Genomic DNA, 19,954 nt, shown 5'->3' on the forward strand with positions numbered 1-19,954 from the left:
ACAACTTCCTCAAATGTGGAACAATCATAGCATTAAACTGTTTCATGAATTCCATTCCCAGCACAGCCTCATAGTCATCAATCCGCACTATAGTGAAGTCAACCTTCCCTATCCACTCACCAAGTGTCGTGTCCACCTTTTCAGCTACACCAAGAACATTATCAGGAGGAGAATTGACTGTTTTCATCTGTGCCTTCACCGATACAAATTTTAGCCCAATTCTTCTCGCAGTATCTTCTCCCATGAAGTTGTGAGAGGCCCCACTATCCACCATAGTGAGTATATCAGCACCTTCAACCTTTATCCGAGCATACTCCAAACTGTTCCTCTCAGGATCCCTCCAAGAGACAACCTCTATAGTAGCAGCAGCACCAAGTGTCTGCATCATCCCCACAGAAGCTTCTTCATTCCTCGTATTAGATTGTGCAATCGCAGCCACTTTCGGTTTAGAAGGACAATTCTTCACCGTATGTGGTCCAGCGCATATCCAACACTTCAAGGCTTTCTTTGTCCTCGAATTATCATCCGATTTCGAAGCATCATCCTTCTTCTTATCTTTCGGCTTATCGAGCTTCTTCTTCCTATCATCAAAAGTCTCATCATAATGCTCCACCAACCTGTCCACAACAGCAAAAGCTTCCTCAAGTGTTCTAATCCTCTGCCTCTTCACTTCATTGCGTGCCCAAGACTTCAACCCAATAATGAAATTGAACACCTTGTCCCTCTCTGCCATGTCAGGAAGTTCCAAAACCACACTTGCAAACTCTCGCTGATATGTTTGAAGGTTACCTGTCTGCTTTATGAACTTAATTTTCATCCTTGCTTCTCACATTTCATCCTGAGGACTGAAATGGGTCTGCAAAGCTTTCTTCATGTCATCCCACGAAGTAATGTCACCAGCACTGCCATTGGAAATCTGATCCATCCTCCTTCGCTAACACATCTTAGCATCCTTCATTAAGAATTGAGCAGCTACCTTGACCTTCGTCTCATCATCAGATAGACCCAATCGATCCAAGCACTGCTCCATGTCCCATAGAAAGTTGCCAAGAGTCTTTACACTCCTTGTACCATCGTAAGATTCTGGTTCCTTGACTTTCACATGAGGCACTCCTCCACCTGAGTTATGCCTCACGGCCTTCTTCAACACTGTGATCTCATCTCTGGCTTCGTCAAGAGATTTTCGCAAGCCCATGATCTCCACAAGACCTTGGTCTCTTGCCTCTTCAACCTCCTTGACCCTTCAAGTTGTGTACACATAAGATCAGTGTACTCGTGTTGAGTCCAGAGTTCATCGAGCTCTTCCTTCATCTTCGAATTGGCCTCTTGCTCCTTATCGAACAAGTCCAACTTCTTAGCCCAGAAAGCTTCCAATTCCTCCATCCTTTCCAACACTTTTTCCATAAGTGCCATAGTAGCATCCTTCACACTATGACTAGACCCAGCCTGAGATTCAACTGCCATTGCTAACAGCTTCCTTCTTCTTTGTGATCTAGTTTCGACCATCCAACAGCTTCACCAAGATGCCTGCAACATAAACCAGCTCTTGCTCCACTCGTATGTGAAACAGCTTCCTTCACCTGCAAGTACCTACTTCACTGTCTTCAATTTCCAAGTGTATGTACACCTGCTTCACCCAGCTTCCTGCAAGACTCCTCCAAGCCTTTAGACTAGCTCTGATACCAACTATCACGATAGTGCAGTGGGATCAGCATTTCATCGTCAACCCGGTCATCAGCCAGCTCCAATACCAACTGTCACGTCGCCAAGCCGGCGGTAGTCTTTCAACCATTCTTAGCGAGGTGCGGCACCACCGAACACTTTCTTTTCACCAATACATATGTTCGTGAACTACGCCTAACCACTTACTCCTACTTAGTTTGTGTTTCACAACCAAGTATTATTATGTTATCCTTTATACCAATGAATACCCATACACATTCATTATCAACAGCAATTATAAATGATGAACACAATTGCACAGTATAAAGGGAGGGGCAACTCCCTGAACAATGAGTCTGCCCGAATCAATATATTATACAACAGTTTACAAAGCTTTACAAGTATACTTGGAAACCCCAAGTTTCATACTTAGCCAAATTTACAATCCAAGGCAAAACATGGTTGCCCAGTTCGTCGGCACCTTTGCACGGTCGCCGCACGACTCACCAATGCTTCCTTCATCTTGTCGCACGATCGTGTTGTTTGCCCAACTCGGGCGTGCCTCCAAGTCGCCACACATGGGTGCCTCTGCGCGAGACACACCTCCGTTCACAATCTCAACACTTCACTAAGTCACCGTGCACACTTGCACACCGGTCAGGCGCTCACCCGAGTCGCCAAGACACCCGCGCCAAGTCGTCGCACAAACCGGGTGCCACACACCCGTGCACGCTTCGACCGTCCGTCGGGCGCCACACACCCGTGCACGCCTCGACCGTCCGTCGGGCGCCACACACCTGTGCACGCCCTCACCCAACCACTGGGCGCTCCTGCCCGCACCTTCACCCACAACCACGCTATCACCGTGCAGCCCTGCCCAAGAATGGGCGCATTACTAAACCTGTGCCTCCTCCTTAGAACTTCGCCTAGACCTACGCCTTTACCTCATAGCGAAGATGTTTGAGCAAATGAGTTGCTTCGAAATGAGAGTCAACACTCCACAATATATACCAAGTGTAGGGCGAAGTCTGGCTGCCCAGCCAACTCGCCCAAAGCCCCTACTCCATCGCAAACTTGCCAAACCTCAAGTCGGCTTTGCCCATGTTCATAGGTCGGCCTCCATAAGTTTACCACGCATATATATATGCTCGCCCACTCCTTATATCGTGCGCATAATATCATCGCACGCTCAAGAGAGAGCTCGCACTTCAACTGTTTGTTCAAGTTTCCTTCATCGCACTTCATGCCGGAGTGTTTAAGGATCGCAGGTCCTTACAACAGGTAAAGCGTATGTGTTGTTTATGTATATAGACAACTAGGAAAAACATATTTCTTTTTCTTCTTTTTTTTTTGTGGTGAAAACATTGTTCATATTCTGACTAAATCATTGAAAGTATCTGTCACTCGTTCCGTCGGACCTTGAATCTTATATAGAGGAAGCTTAATGCTACCGGCTGGATATGTCCCCTCGTTTAATGAGGGGATATGTCCCCTCGTTTAATGAGGGGACTTGAAGACTGGCCTCCCTAGCTCGGATCAGTGGGCCACTTTTAATTTCGCTTCTGTTAATGTGTGAAATTCTACTGAACGACATCCTGAAGCAAATATTTTCTCCATCCAAGATCCATGAAAGGGACGCAAAAAGTTCTCAATGACAATCCTGAATCTACCCGGGAAGATGAATTGTCAAGGCATCCTGGATTTTTCTATGAGCCAATTTTTAAAGCATGATAATGTCACGCTGTGTTACAAAAAGTTTACTGTCAATTTAGTAAGTTCCCCCTCCTCAAAGGACCAAATATTCACAGTTCTTATCTAGCGGCTATACCTGTCCTAATATATTTTTAATATTGTGACCACCACTTAAGTTTGATGACAAGATCTAACAAATTTTTGTATGTTTGAAACAGTGTTTACTAAAAGCTAATACTATAATTTCCTTAGTAATTTCAATAATTCATTCTAATTAAAAGGTGTTATTCGTCTCTACTTTAAATGTCAAATTCATATATTAATATAATTTTTTTAATTATATTTATTAACTTCAATGACTCATTATGATCCATAATTATTAATTGTTACTCAATTATGTATGTTGGGAGTACTTATCATAACTGGTTAAATGGACAATCATTACTAGATGTAAGGTATGTTGACTCATCACTATTATTTAAAGAAACTAATTATACTATAATCACTAGTTAGTGGTTCATGAAGGGCAGGTTTTTAGTGAAGTCTTATTATATATAGTCTTAAACTATTAACCTGTTACCAATAAAAATGAATTCTTAATCAAACAAAAATAATTTTAAAAATATAAATGTAAAATATAAAAATGTATAATAAATTTGAAAATAAATTTAATCCTTCTCATTCTTATATTGTTATTATTATTATAATTACATTACAAAAATGATGTTTTGAATAATTTATTTTAAATAATTTTTATAAATTAAATATAATGATTAATATTATTTAACATTAGAAATGGTTTATTTGATTTTAACCCATATAAAAGATTATTTAGTTTTTTTTTTAATTTATGTTTATTTGATAAAAATATTTTCAGGTAATTACAATTTTGATAATATAAATGCTTAAAGAAAGTTATAATAAAATATATATTTTGAAATTGTAATTTAATGTAAAAATACATAAAGTATTTTTGATTTTGATTAAAAATGTTTTATGGTTATTACAATTTTGATAATATAGATACTAAAAAAATTATAATAAAACATATATTTTGAAATTGTAATTTAATTTGAAAATACATAAAGTATTTCTTATTTTTATTGATTTCTTACTTTTAATTAATTATTATAAAAATAATAGATTCTTAATTTTTTTAAATATTTTTAATAATAGATTTTTAAATTTTTTAAATATTCCTGATAATAAATTTTTGAATTTGTCTGAGATTTTTAATATATAAAAGTTGCTTAAATTGAATTTTTGAATATCCATAAGAGTAGTTTAACTCTTTTGAAGAAAGTCTATAAGAGTAGGTTAACTCTTTTGAAGAATAGATGAAAAGGCCTTTTAATTTTCTCCAAAACTGTGAAGAGATCTTAAAACTTTTAAAATCTAAATTATTTAATTCTATAACTCCAAGTACTTAGTGTTTATGAGGTGCTGAATCTTTTTACAGAAACTCACAATCTTGTTTGAAATTATTTCACTAAATTTCATTGAGAACTGGAATCTTAACTAACAACTTTTGACCACCTCGACATGCAGACGGCATTCATCTCAACTCTGTTTTCTTTCATGCCCGTCTCCCACGGCCCATCATAGTCAATTCATGTGGTATAACCCAATGTTCCCATAACCAACAATAAGCGGTTAATAAAGTCTGTTGACAATGTTCCCATACCTACAACTCATAAGCTGCCGGGTGATCACTGGATGGATACTCTTTGCCCAACAACAGGTAGTTAAGTGAAACCATTAACGCCCTCTCACAGCCATGTGCTTGGAGGGGATAAACGCTAACCCTGCTGCAATGTAGGGATACATAGTCATCTAGGTAGAGAGCGTGTAATAGGGGATACATACTCATCTAGGTAGAGAGCGTGTAACAGTGTTGCTGTTGAAACATCTGCAATACAAAATGCATTTGTCAATAACTGCATATTGTTTTTTGTAGCTTGTAAATATTCATATTAATGTTAAGATTGCAATATCATGAATATCAGACGTAGAATGACATCTTATCTATGAATAGAATAAAACCTTAGTTATAAGAAAACTAAGATATATCTTAAATAAAGCGCAGAAGTGTAACAGGAATAATTCCATTTTTACTCCTATACATTGAAACTGCTTTGACTATAAGAACACAGAGGATAATGACTACGCAGCAAATACGGAACCGAGCTTTCCCTGTAAATAGTCACATATGTTTATATTAAGATAGTTTTGACATTTCCCTGGAATGGAAATAGTCAGAAATGTTTATATTAAGATAGTTTTGACATTACGTACCCACTGCAGAGGACGATAATGACCATACATCAGACATGTAACCCAGCATTACGTCAGGTGGTTAATCTTCATTCGACGACAGGAATCGTTACGTAAACATAAGAGACAAAATGGCACAATGTGTTCAAGGAAATCAAAGATGGAGACAAAATGGCACAATGTGTTCAAGGAAATCAAAGATTCCATCCGTTTGGAATTTTCTTTACAAATAGTAATATTCGCAGTTGGGAAATAGTAGGCCAGTGCTAATGCCTCTTGTTTGTACGGCAACGTTGCTTTACAGGTGGGACGTCGACAAATTGTTGATCAGCTTCACCAGTAATCGCTTGACTCTTTTTAAAGTTTAAACCACTTTTATCTATTGTAATGTTAAGGCCAAACAAACCTGTAACGCTATAACCTGTTAGAAACAGATGGGTATCTGGATCTGTCTCTGTGCATCATTGCTCATGCCTGTGGTTATTGGCCTGACAGGTTTCTTTGATCTTAATGTTCCAATAGTTTAGCAATTATTTCTTATTATAGCGTTTAGCGTTTGGTTCCTATTATAGAGAGCTTCAAAGATTTCATTTCCCGGAGACACTCAGAGGTATCGTTTCCCGGAGGCAAAGACATTCACAACCGAGTATCTAAACAAAGTTTTAACACGACAGGTAAAGCGTATGTGTTGTTTATGTATACAGACAACTAGGCAAAACATATTTCTTTTTCTTGTGTTTTTTTTGTGGTGAAACCATTGTTCATCTTCTGAGTAAATCATTGAAAGCATTTGACACTCGTTGCCTCAGACCTTGAATCTTATATAGAGGAAGTTGAATGGTACCGTCTGGACATGTCCCCTTGTTTACTGACTACTTGAAGACTGGCCTCCCTAGCTCGGATCAGTGGGCCACTTTTGATTTCGCTTCTGTTAATGTGTGAAATTCTACTGCACGACATGCTGAAGTAAATATTTTCTCCATCCAAGATCCATGAAACGGACGCAGGGAGTTCTCAAAGACGATCCTGAATCTACCCGGGAAGATGAATTGTCAAAGGCGTCCTGGATCTTTCTGTCAGCCAATTTTTAAAGCATGACAATGTGCCGCTGTGTTTAGTAACTCCCCCTCCTCAAATACAAAGATGGAGGTAAAGGACCAAATATTCATAGGCCTTATCCAGCGGATATACATGTCCTAACATATTTTTAATATTGTGACCACCACTTAAGTTTGATGGCAAGGTCTAACAAACTTTGTATGTTTGAAACAGTGATTTACTGAAACTACTCCTATAATTTCCCTATTGATTTCGAGAATTCATTCTAATTAATAGGTATTATTCATCTCTACTTTAAATGTCAAATTGAAATATTAATATAATTGCCTTGATTATATTTAAAATTTGAAGAACTCGTTCTGATTAGTAATTACTATTCATTCGCGTATTGTAAATTTATAGAATGTGGAGTAAATTTTAGAATAGGTTTATTCTTCTCGTCTTTATATTATTATTGTAAAATTATATATATAATGATAGTAATGATTAATATTTTTTGAAATTACAATGGGTTTGTTGGATTTTAATCAATGCAAATGATTACTTATATTTTTTTAAATTTTATTTTCTTATTTGAAAAGAATTGTTTTCTTATCTTTACGACATGATTATAATAAAATAATTATTTTGAATTTGTAATTTAATTTGAAAATATATACCAACAAACTCATTTTATGAAAAAATATTTTTTATATTTAATTTTATAATTGTCACAAAGATAGATTCTTGAATCTATTGAATGTCACTAATATATCTATATATATGTATATATATAGTCTAACTAACTAATATACCAAATAGACTATAAAGTTACTAACATTGATTCTTGAATCTATTGAATGTCACTAATATATCTATATATATGTATATATATAGTCTAACTAACTAATATACCAAATAGACTATAAAGTTACTAACATACCAAATAGACTATAAAGTTTTTTTTAAAGATATTTTTTCTTGTCCAATATATATAGTTCAACTAATATACCAAATCAGCTGCAAAGATTTTTTTAAGATATTTTTTCTTCGTTAATTAAAAAGTTTAGAGAAAAACTCCAACTTCAACTCGACCTTTATCTTCAAGTCAGAGCTCCTTTTCTTTTCTTATCTGAGCTGTCGCCATTTGCTTCCGTTGAGAGAGAATAAGATTGAGAAGTAAGAACAATGATGATTTTGTGGTGAGCAGTTTTTACCACCAGAGAGCAACTGAAAAGCAGCGACGTCTATGTCTGTGAAAAAGTTCTCGATGGCTGGACTGGTCTCTATGCCAGTGGTAGCCGCTGTAGGATTATGAAGGGGACAAGGGTCCTGCCTCATTTGAATAATTAACAAGATGATTGAAGCTGTAGTTCAGCGAAGAAAAATAATATTATTTGAATTCATGCTGTAAGAGAACATAGCGAGTTTAGCTTTTGTGAGTTTATGATGGGCTTCCAACCCGTGTCTTTATCTAACTCCCGTTGTGATTTGAGAATTTTATTTTATGTAACTCCCATTGTGACTTGAGAATTTTACTCCAGCTGTGGATTGCATTAGTATTTATTAGGGGATTTGTAGATTATTTATTTGATTATAATTTTGTTGGTCTTTTTGTTCATTAAAATTCTTGATTCAAAATCAATAGTCTACTTTTTATAATTGGACTAATAAATTAAAATTAAAAATATTAAAATTTTATTTAAATACAACATTTATTTAAAACATGTTCTTTTCAAAAATAGTATCTATTTAAATACTTTTTTCAAAAATATTATAAGGATTTCATTAATCCTAGCATTAAATTCCAAATTCCAAAGGCTACTTTTAATTGAAAACCACTTCTAAACAATAGGTTTAACGAAAACTTGGAGCCCTATTTGCCGAGCCTTGTTTTCTTGGTCGATGTTTTGGACGTCCATGTTTGTGGTTAAGGTGAATCTTTTCGACAGAGTTGCAGGTACCACTTTAGTGTTCGTGTTTGTGTTATATAGAGAATAGTCCCATGAACAACCACATTGAGCGGTGTTATTTTTTGTTTTTTTGGAGGACTTCTTGGTTTTGCCAAATTTGGGTTCTACTTTTATTTTCATAGTTTCATTTAAAGATTGCAAAATTAGCTTAAGAATGGAAATAAAAATTGCATAGTTTAATTAATTGATGGAATGATGTTTTTCCGTTTATTTTTTTTCAATAAATTTTGTCCAAAAATTTAGTATAGATTTTAAAAAATAATGAGTTTAAGATATTTAATTTGCAAAAATCAAGTATTTTAGTTTTTTGGTGTTGAATAAACAACAAGAAATCACAATCTCACTAGAAATTGTATTGCTATATTCATATATTAATTAGACTAGGCCAATTGCTAAAGACTCACAAATGGTACACAATATTAAGATAATCTTGAGATGCATTTTATTCACAAAGATTAACATATTAATACATTGTCTTATGATACTTGATTTTCATATTCCATATGGTATCTTGAACTCAAATAATTGTTCAAATTTTCACAGGGGTTTTACTCGGGGAGCAATACCATACCACGTGTCTTCATATTGCGAGATATATATTGAGGAAAAGATAACATAATATATTGGGGGATATATAGGCGATAAAAGGTTTTTATATTGATAGATATACAAAATGGATTTAAAAGTTAATGAAAAAATACAAAGGGGTATAAAAAATGTTAATGAAAAAATGGATACCTACAATATCTAGTGAAAGTAAAGGTTTTTTTAATTGGGAAAGTGTATTGGGTTCATATTGGTAGGCTGTTAAATAATGTGATTTTTAGAGGTATTTTCCAATATGTAGTCAAATTAAAGGTATTGTTTAAAATACCACAAACGTACCTGATATGTCATAGGTTCATTGAGTGAAGCCCCATGCATATTTTACATTATAACCCTTAGCAGATTAGGTGTCCAATATTCCCCCTTTAATCCGAAGGGGTGTATATGAGTCCAAGAAAAGAGCTAAAATACAAAAATGCAAAAAATGGATAGCAACAATTGGCTAAATGTGCTTTCAGAAATGATGGTATAAGGTGGGAGAACCCAAGGTCTCAAACAACGGTGGTTTAAGGATGACCACTGACACTGGAACATTTAGTGAAATTCTTGGAACAATTCCAAATATAGCTAGAAGTTGAAGTGTTCTACTAAATGAAGTACCCCCCTAATGCTCTTAAAAGGGACACCATTGAGGTCTCAACCTGGAACGCTTCATTCCTAGAATAGTTTCAAATCTAGCTAGAAGTTGAAGTCTTATCCTAGAGGAAGTGCTCCCTAATGTTCTGGAAAGGGAGACCATTCAAGTTTCAACCTTGAGTGGTTTAAGGAAGGCAACCAACCAAAGGCATGCTCATGGGGCATTGTTTTATCTCTAGCTACAACTATGAATCTAGGTATGGTTGACTCTGACTCTAGGCTTAGGCAGCAAGGTCATGCTACGACTCAAGCTCACTTGATTTATACTTGAAGCTCGTACATGATCATTAATTTTCTCCCTATCAGATACAAGGTGAGAAGATGAAGAAATCTCAACTGCAAGACGTGACTATACTCAAGAAAATTTCTATGGTATGATCAAAATATCTTCTTGGTTGTTGAAGCTCATTGCTAAGAAGCAATCCATCGAAGGTGAATCTTTGTTCTTGTAGGAGGCTTGTCATTGAAGCATCTATTTGAATGATGAGTATTTTTATGACAATGATCACATGGGTGAAGATCAAACCAATGATATTTCACATGGCCAACCCTGTCACAATGTTCACATCTGCAAAATTTGATGATGTTGTTGAAGAGGAGCAGGATCTGGAACAGGTGAATATGAACCATTTCAAAAATCGAACAATATGAAACTGGATTGACTTGGAATAGTATGGGATGTAAGAGGAAGAATCCTCATTTTACCCAATACAAGTTATTCTTTTATTTTTAACAACTTCTTCCCAATGTCTGATGATGAGCTTGGGAAGTGCAGCCTAAACTTCTACATCTACATGCAAATTTTCTCTTACATTGGGAATTGAATCAACCTCAACTTCAACAAATTGATTAGCTTCTTGTTTGTAAGTTTATGTGGAGGTTATAATTTAAAAATTTAGTTCCATAGTTTTATCCAAAGTAATAATTTTCAATCGATGTTTCGAGTCGACACCAGGACCCATCATTAGGATGTAAAATTGTTTGATTAGTTTATGTCTGCTGATGGGAGTCTGTTTGAACCTCAAATAGAGGATTGTTACAAACAAAAATCGGTACCCAATGATTTTTTTTTTGTAACTCATCTTGTTGTAGTTGTGATTTAAGTTCTAAAAATTCAATATTTTTTTGTGCATTTTGTAGATAGGTTCTAATAATATTAACAAGAGAGGCTTTGTTGGTTTTCATTGTTCCGTTAGTAATATATTGTATCAATGTTTTTAGGAACTCTAATACTTCACCAATTAGAGCCATTTTCTCAACAAAAAAATCAAGGCTCAACAATCCTAGAGGAAGTTGTAGCAAGGCTAGATAAACCCCAACTATTGAAGATTCCGAAAATGAAATACCAATTGTGTATCAAACTATCATTAAATATATAATGTAGGCATAACTGTCTCTGGTATATTGGAACAAGACAAATGCCACTGCATAGAACTAGAGCATGGCACATATGTCTGTTGGGATAAAATATTTATAGCATGATTAGAACAACACAACAGGATGGAGATTTAAACACTAAATAGTTTCCAACTACCTTGAATCATTTAGTGCTGTGACCCAGAGACTTAACACCATTCCTCAAGTCACTGGTTCAAATCCAACAAGTTGGACTAAACTTCACTATGGTGTCCAAAATATTGACATCAATCCTTACTAGATTCATGTCGGGTTCACCTACACCATGACTCTTTCTGAAAAAATAATCAATTTCAGGCTAGAATGATGTTGAATGGGTCCACTGAACATCCTAGAGGGTTTTGCGCACGAGGAGAACAATTTGAGACAACAAAAACTATACCAACTCCACCAAATACTGATTCACCAAGATTAAAGATGCTTTCTCACCATTACGGAATACTTTAATCTCCTTCGAGCATTGAGGTCCCTGTGGTGTGCTTGCCCATGAGAGAAACACTTACTCGATGGAAGCTCTCCCACTGCAACCATGATGATGTCTTCCTCTATGAATTATTTCTCCACTTTATGATCATCGGTAGTATCAACATTACACACTGCGTCACAAGTAGGGACTGTAATGAAAAATTTCAGAGTTAAAAAACTACAAAAGCATGACCAAGAGAAAGTGTAGGTATTCAATATTATACAATGCAATTCAAAGCTTGTGAGAGAAATATGACCTAAATAAGAGATTATAAGGTATATAAGCAAAGGAATCCAACGATAAGTTCACGCCTTGTGTATATTTGTGGGTTACCATATAGAGTAAGGATACCAACAATCCACACCATAGCATGCATGCAAGTTGATGCACCAGGGTTTCAAGGCAATATCATGACTTTATTATGAGATAAGAGTGTCCAAAACAAGAGGAAAGGGTTTTATTTGTTTGGCAGGTAGATCCAAAGTAGGGAATGGTCTGGGATGAGTTAATAAAAGCAAAAAGTGTCAATTCTATAGTGTTAGGGCTCTATGGAAAATAAATAGAGGTGCATAAATGCTTATGCCAACATATTTGATGGGTTGAGAAAATAGGATTTATTACACAATAGCATAAAAAAATTCCTACCTTGAGAATTCCTTAGCAACCTAAAATTAGGACCTTGAGAATCCGAGAGTGTAGGCAACCTAAACTAAGCACCTTGTGGACTTGTATCTTTGATACCATGTTAAGCACTCACAAATGGTAGACACGGTTAATCTAAACATGAGATGCATTTTATTCACAATGATTTACATATTAATACATTGTCTTACGACCCTCGGTTTTCATATTCCAAGTGGTACTCCAATGACTATTCATATTTCACTCCATAACCCTTACTAAATTAGGTGTCCAACGCCAATAAAAGTTCTAATTACAACTTTACACAATTGCATGTTCCATGTTACTCACTAAATTACTTTTGGTTTCAAACTAAATTGATTGTATTGTAATTATTTTAATATTTTTTTCTTACTTTTAGTATGCATTTATGGTGCCTTCTTTACAAATAATTTAAAATGTATTAAATGAGTAATTAACATTTAAGTTTGAAATTTTGATCATTTATATTCTTCTTTATTGAAATTATGTTTACATGGATAGGTTGTCTACTTTAAAATAGAGTTTCCATAATTCTAATAATTAGCATTAATTAGTAGGTGGATGATAGGGATTCAACCTCCGTGGAATATTATAGAATATTCAAAGTGGTATACATAAATCAATGTTTTTTATTTATCTCTAAAGCAATTATGCCTTTTTTACTTTGTTAATTAAATTTAATAATTAAAAAAATGTCTTACAAACAAGTGGCATGAAGTGAGTTATGGTTTTTAGAGCATATGTTATTGATAAGTCATATCCATGATAAATTAGGGGTAAATATTCATGGTTATTTTTTTAATGTATATATGTTTAACTTATATATTAATTAATTTTATAACTAGCAATTTCATCGCATGTTGCAAAAGAAACACCATAAGAAAATAACGTAGGAAAGCGTAGCATTAAACTATTACTCTTCCATGATGACAGTTAAAGTGTCACCTACAAGATTTGGAGGGAAAATCATGGATGTGGTTGATACTCAAAACCAATTCAACAATTTCAAACATGATAAAAGCATGCAAAAGATTAAGAGCTTTGTTTATCTATTGTATAAGTCACATACAAAACAAAAGAGAAAAATACAAAAAATGAGTAAATTGAAATCATAATACATATGGGCTTAGAGTTGGAATCTCAGTGTTTTATAGGATTTCGTAAACATGTTTCTCTACATTTGCAAATGAAATTTCTATTAAACTTACGAGAATACATTAATGTGTTTAACTCAAAAAAAAAGAATTTAAACTAAATAGATCTATATGTATTAAACTAGGAAAATTCTAAACAAAATTAAAGATATCTAATTAAGCTAATTACTTGGGCTATTTCTTTATTGAGCTATACATATAAGAGAGATATATAATTTTTTACATATGATATTAAAATAATTTGATATTTACTTTATATATATAAAGATATGAATATAGATATAGGTATGAAGTGAGTACAAATAAAAAAATCCTTATATTATTGATATTTTTTTTATTTTCCACCCATAAGATAGTCTAATTCCTTCAACATAAGTTACATAAAACGGGAACCACACTGGACTTCCTGGAGATCTCGGAGCGAGGAGAATGGCGATGGTGACGGCTAGGGTTTGCGCAGGCAGGGCTCGTTCTGCAGCCGCATCGGGCCCCAAACCAGGATCAGAAGCTGGAAACGGTCCAGGGTATGGATCAACAGTAATCTTTGCCGAGAAGCCGTCTGCGCCCTCAGAGAAACGGTTAACCTTGCCTCAGATATGCCCAGTCCAATGCGGCCGCGTACCTGCAGGTTTTTCGTTCAAAGGGAAACTAAAGATATCGGATCGGGAGCGAAATACAAGACTCCATCAGGACCGTGAGGCGAGGGCTCCAACAGAAACACACCGTTCTACGTGGATCCGCGAGGAGGGAGCTCACTGGCGAGAAATCAAAGGCCCAAAATGCCGTCGGGCTGTATGGCGTTTAGGGGTCAGGGCTCGTCAAACCCAGATCAGATGGGAAAACGGCAGGAGGGGACTGCATGTTGCAGATCCGCGCTCCCCTTCATCGCACGGACCCAACCTTGATAATTTTGGCGCGGATCTACACGATCTAGCCTTTATTCGAGCACAGATTGACTCACGGCAGCAGATCGAAGGCACAAATCATAGATCGAGCATTTTGTTGACAGATCTAGACAGGCACAAGGAAAAACGAATCAAAACAGAGCCAGATCTGGAATTTTGTCTTCAGCCAGAGCACGTAAAAAATTCTTGTTTTCAGATTTTGATTAACCCCCCTCAGGGCAAAGCTCGCCTAGTTTGGGTTCATGCAGGAGACACCCCTTTGCAGTTGAAACAAAAAATATGGGCTGAACTGGGTTACCCAGTCCAGATCCAACATCTGGTCAGTGGTAGGCGGTCCCTCCAGGAGGATAGATCGCTGGAAAGTTATGAGATTGGGCCAGGATCAACCATTACGATAAACTTCAGATTGAGAGGAGGGGCTCTGCCTCAGGGACAGACAAGCTCCTCAGGGTCAGATAAGGGGAAAAAAACAGCAGCCCAGCACCAACCCAAGGGAGGGTTATCCTACAAAAACATCTTGCAGGGCAGCAGGAATTCAGGGCCCACTCCAGACCAAGGTGGAGGACACATTCCCAGGCCATACATAGTAGATCAGTCAGATCAAACCCCAGCCTTAAATCTAGATTCTTCAGGGCTTGACGATTTCGTAAAGTCCTACAAAATGCAAGCTCTAATATGCCGTTTCAACATCTTTTGGCCTAAACCTTTGGATCTCTTCCATTGGATTTTCACCAGCTGGACCATGGAATGTGACATTCATCTATGTTCAAAGGGGTTTTTTATAGTAAAATTTACATCCAAGGAAGTCAGAGATACAGTCATCAGTACAGGGCCATGGTTTTGGGGAACATCGGGGCTATTTATGACCCCATGGTTTCCAGATTTTGACCCAAACAAAATGACTGTAACCAAAATGCCGGTCTGGGTCAGACTATACAATCTTCCTCTGCACTTTTGGAATGAACAAGTCTTGGAAGGCATTGGGAACAACTTAGGGAAATATATCAAAACGGACATGGAAAGGATTGATGAAAGGATCTACACTTTCGCACGTATTTGTGTGGAAGTAGATTTAAGTAAAGGGCTACCAGACAATATAAGGCTGATCTACAAACAACAAAACTGGTTGCAAGTACTAGATTATGAAAACACCGCTTTCAGATGCAGGCTCTGTAGGCAGACAGGACACTTGCAAAGTTCATGTCCAGAAGACAAGAAAGTAAACAGTAAAAAGAAGCAGAAGGGGAAGCAGAAGAAAGGATGGAAATTCTCACCCCCAGACTCAGAGGAAGAAGAATCAGAAGCAGAGGTGGAAGAGGACCCTGCAGAGAAGACTGAGGTATCTCAAGAAATGGAGAATCAGAAGGGAACCACACCGAACAACAAGACAGACATGACAAGAGTGGATCCAAGCATGGGAGGCATCAAACGGCAGCACCACTCTGATACTTCAGACTCAGACAAAGAAACTGGCCCACAGAATTCAGAAACACAGATAGTCATTGCTTCGATCGAGCCCACTCAAGGAGAGTGGCGTAAGGTCGAAAAGAAAAAGGGGAGAAAAACTTGAAGTGTGAGTTCAGTTTTTTGCCTCTTTCTTTCCTTCTCCTCTCTTTTCTCTTTCTCTTTTTCTTTGTGCACGTTAGTCTTCTAACGATGCGGTGGGTGCAAATGCACTCGTGCCCTTGTGGCAGCTTACAGAATGTTTCAGAGCATATGCTAGTGTAACTTTTCATTATCTTTTTAATAAAAAGTTACTGTTTTTTCCTTTGGAAAAAAGTTACATAAAACTGAAAAATTTTAATAACAAAAACATAATTTAATGTTGACCATTTTATATGATATAAAATAATTAAAAATAAAAAAAATATTCTAATTGAAATATTCTAATGTTATGTTAAGATCTATATTTATTTTCATGCTTAACATGTAGTTTACACACACAAAAACAACTTATACATGTTATAACTATTAAACTATCACATGTAGTAAGGCATGAAATCCCTCAAGATTACAAAATCTCCCTAGTTTTTTTAATATGAAAAGAGTTTTTAATCTAAAGTTAATATAAATGTAAACAATAGCCACTTATTTGTATGGAAACTTGAACGACATATTTTTATTTTTTTTATTCTATCCCAAATTCTCATACATAATTACACTTAGAAAAAACTTGACCCCTCCCTTCATGTGATAAATCTAAAGTTAATATAAATGCAAACACTAGTTATTCACTATTCATTTGTTTGGAATCTTGAATGTTATATTTTCAACTTTTTCATTCTTTCTAAACCATTTTTTCATTCTATAGCAAATCCTCATACATACACTAGGTATTCACTACTCATTTGTTTGGAAACTTGAACGCCATATTTTCAACTTTTTTATTCCTTCTATACAAAATCTCTACATAAAATTAGTTAATATGAATGAAATGTATTGCATAAGGTTGTAAGGTGAAAAAATAAACTTAGTCACTAGGAAAGAAATGTATCGCATAAGATTATAAGATGAACAAATTAAGCATGAGATGTAATGAATGTAAGAAAATGAGTGATGGAAGGAGAATACATGTATTAAGTGAGATTAGTTTTAAATGTACAGTATAATTTTTTATTTTTCCATATGATTGTTTATAAGGAAAGGATAAGTGTTGTGTAGTATAAAAGTAAAATTTATTGCATAATTATATTTTAAAAAAAATTGTGACACTATAATTTCTTGTATTTCTCTAGATATATTTTACTCCATATAATGTTATATATACATGTTGATAATAAAGATCACATACATACTTCTAATTAGTAATATTTTTATTAGGTGACTAGGATCTACTAAAAAACCTATAATGAAATGCTATGGAAAACCAACTAATCTACACCTCATGAGTTCATCAATAAAATATTATCTTCATCACTTTTAAACAATTATAGAATTCTAATTAATTATTTTAGTAAAAATATAATATTATTATAATTATTATCATGATCACCATTAAATTTTATATCATTCTAAGGAAAATATAATATATATTTTTAATAAAATCCATCATTTTTATAATAATTTAAGATAAAAATTATAAAATTAACACTTTACTATTTATTATTATAAAAAAATCCCATATTAAATTAAATTTTAACATTCATATAATTAATATGTAATATATTTTAAGGCTTTGTCTACCGACACCATAAATTTTCCTAGACAGTGGATTTCTTGCCAAAATCCGATAATTTTTTTTTCAAAAAATCACAATGTTGTAGTTTTTTAATCGTTTTCTTTTATGGTGGAAATGTATTCAACACCATCAAAAAGACCTTGGGGAACCCAAAATCCTGAAGTTTGACACATGTAACCTAGATTTTCAAAAATTTCTACTAGATCCATTATTTTCCAGGTTAATTTGTGGGCTATTTAGACTACAATATTTTTTAATATTGACATGAATGAGATCATATCCTAGGAATTCTGTACCTAGTACAAATGTCCATAGACAGTCTAGTCTCCTATAAAGCCAATTTGATCTCCTGCATTACAATCAAGATCTATAGATAGTTGATTATATCATCATTACATTGATTTAGAGATCAATAAATTGATTGCAAGAGATTGCTGTTACTCATAGAATTATATTCTCACCATGACAATGCAGTCGACGAGCTTTAAAAAAGATGAGAAAAATTGTCATTTCACTCATCCACAACACACATTAACCCTACAAGTATATATTTGCAGCATAACACCAAGAAGTTGCTAAGTTATCTTCTACTAATATGTTAAATAGATCAACATAACTTCTATGATTTTAGATGATTTTCTTGATGTTGCACCACTATCTACTCTTTCATGTTCATATATTTTCTTAGTCCCACTGTGCTGAATAACTTTTCCTCAACTAGGCCCACATTACTTTTCTGACATCTTCACTCTCACTTAGACACTTATTTTGACACCCTTATGCATTTACTCTGTCGGTTTTCTAAGGTGTAAAACAGAGGTAAGATAAATAACTAGTGCATGTAATACACTTAAATAGATTAAAGTTATCTTATTCTTATGATGAATTTACATTTTTATGTCTTCTTCTTGCTGTGAAGAAGATCACATCAGATTCTTGACTGGGCATGTGAGTATATGGTCAAGAGGACCCAAGCTGAAAACACAAAAATAGAAATGACCTACTCCAATGTTTACATTAATATCTATGATGAAATATAATCATATATCAGTTTTGATGTAACTAAATGAAACTATGAAGAAATACCCGTAATTCCATAACTCATGCATTTGAACATTTACTGAAAAAAGGATTTCAAAGCATATTTTTACATAATGATTTCTTCACTGAGGCCCTTGGGTTTCTTCTACATGCATAAACCATGTTGAAACCTTTGGACTACCACTTTCCATAGTTTCTAGGCTATGACACCAATTTCAATTTGGTTGTGATTTCTTTTAGATTGCTAGTCATATAGTGAGGTTCATGTCGAGTTCCCTGCATAGAGGAATGGTACCCTTATCCACTAACTAATAGGGCATTAAGTTAACAATATTTATGTACATGTATATATCTTACTCATAGCAACTCTTGTGTTCCTATAACTTGTTGTCATAGGCCTGCAATGTCATCACATGACCATCCACAATCCACACCAATAACTCCAATAACAACCATAATCGTATACAATGTCAAATCCTGATTTTATACTTAAGAACTATGAGGTTTTTCTCACGCCTAAGGATATCATTGTCGAATAATATATTTAGTTTATGAATTAACAACAACATGGAATAACTACACAAAGTTCACAACAACACATCTATGACTCCTATAATAGTATCACTAGAGGTTACATACAACAAAAATGAGTAATTTGTGGACAGTCCTTAGTGCCCTCACTAGATTTCAATCCAAAACTCATTTAGCTTGAAATAAGAGAATGAAAACCAAGCATTTACTAAGCAAGAACCTCTTAAATTTTCAGTAATTATTTTTAGCTCAGTCTAATATCATTGGACAAACACATTCCTTAGGTTTCACTACAAATAAACATTATAGTACTAATCAGAAGTCTGTATTTGGTGTATGTCATGATGACAGCTTCATGTTCATGGGTTCATGCCATAATGACAACCTTATATCCATTAATCCCTCAACCTTTGCAGTGCAATTTAAATTCACACGAATCCCTTACAATCTCATATCCTTATACAGATAATCATCATCCAATGTAATCTTTATTGCTTCCATTGTTAATATGTTAAGGTTGCATTAAATCTGAGAAAATTCTAAATATTAAAATAATATTCTGAAGTAGAAATGCATGAACCTAGTCTTAGAAGAGCTCAACCCTTACACTCAGGTATTCTAAGCTAGAAGTAACACATTTATTGCAATATTATCCGAAGGAATGGTATACTTTCTTCCATAGGTATTTATTGTTTAATCTAGTCAATATTATCTAAAGG

This window comes from Pinus tabuliformis, chromosome 6 (assembly GCF_031772625.1).
Source record: "Pinus tabuliformis cultivar Carrire ecotype Pingquan chromosome 6, CPIR1, whole genome shotgun sequence".
Taxonomy (NCBI): domain Eukaryota; kingdom Viridiplantae; phylum Streptophyta; class Pinopsida; order Pinales; family Pinaceae; genus Pinus; species Pinus tabuliformis.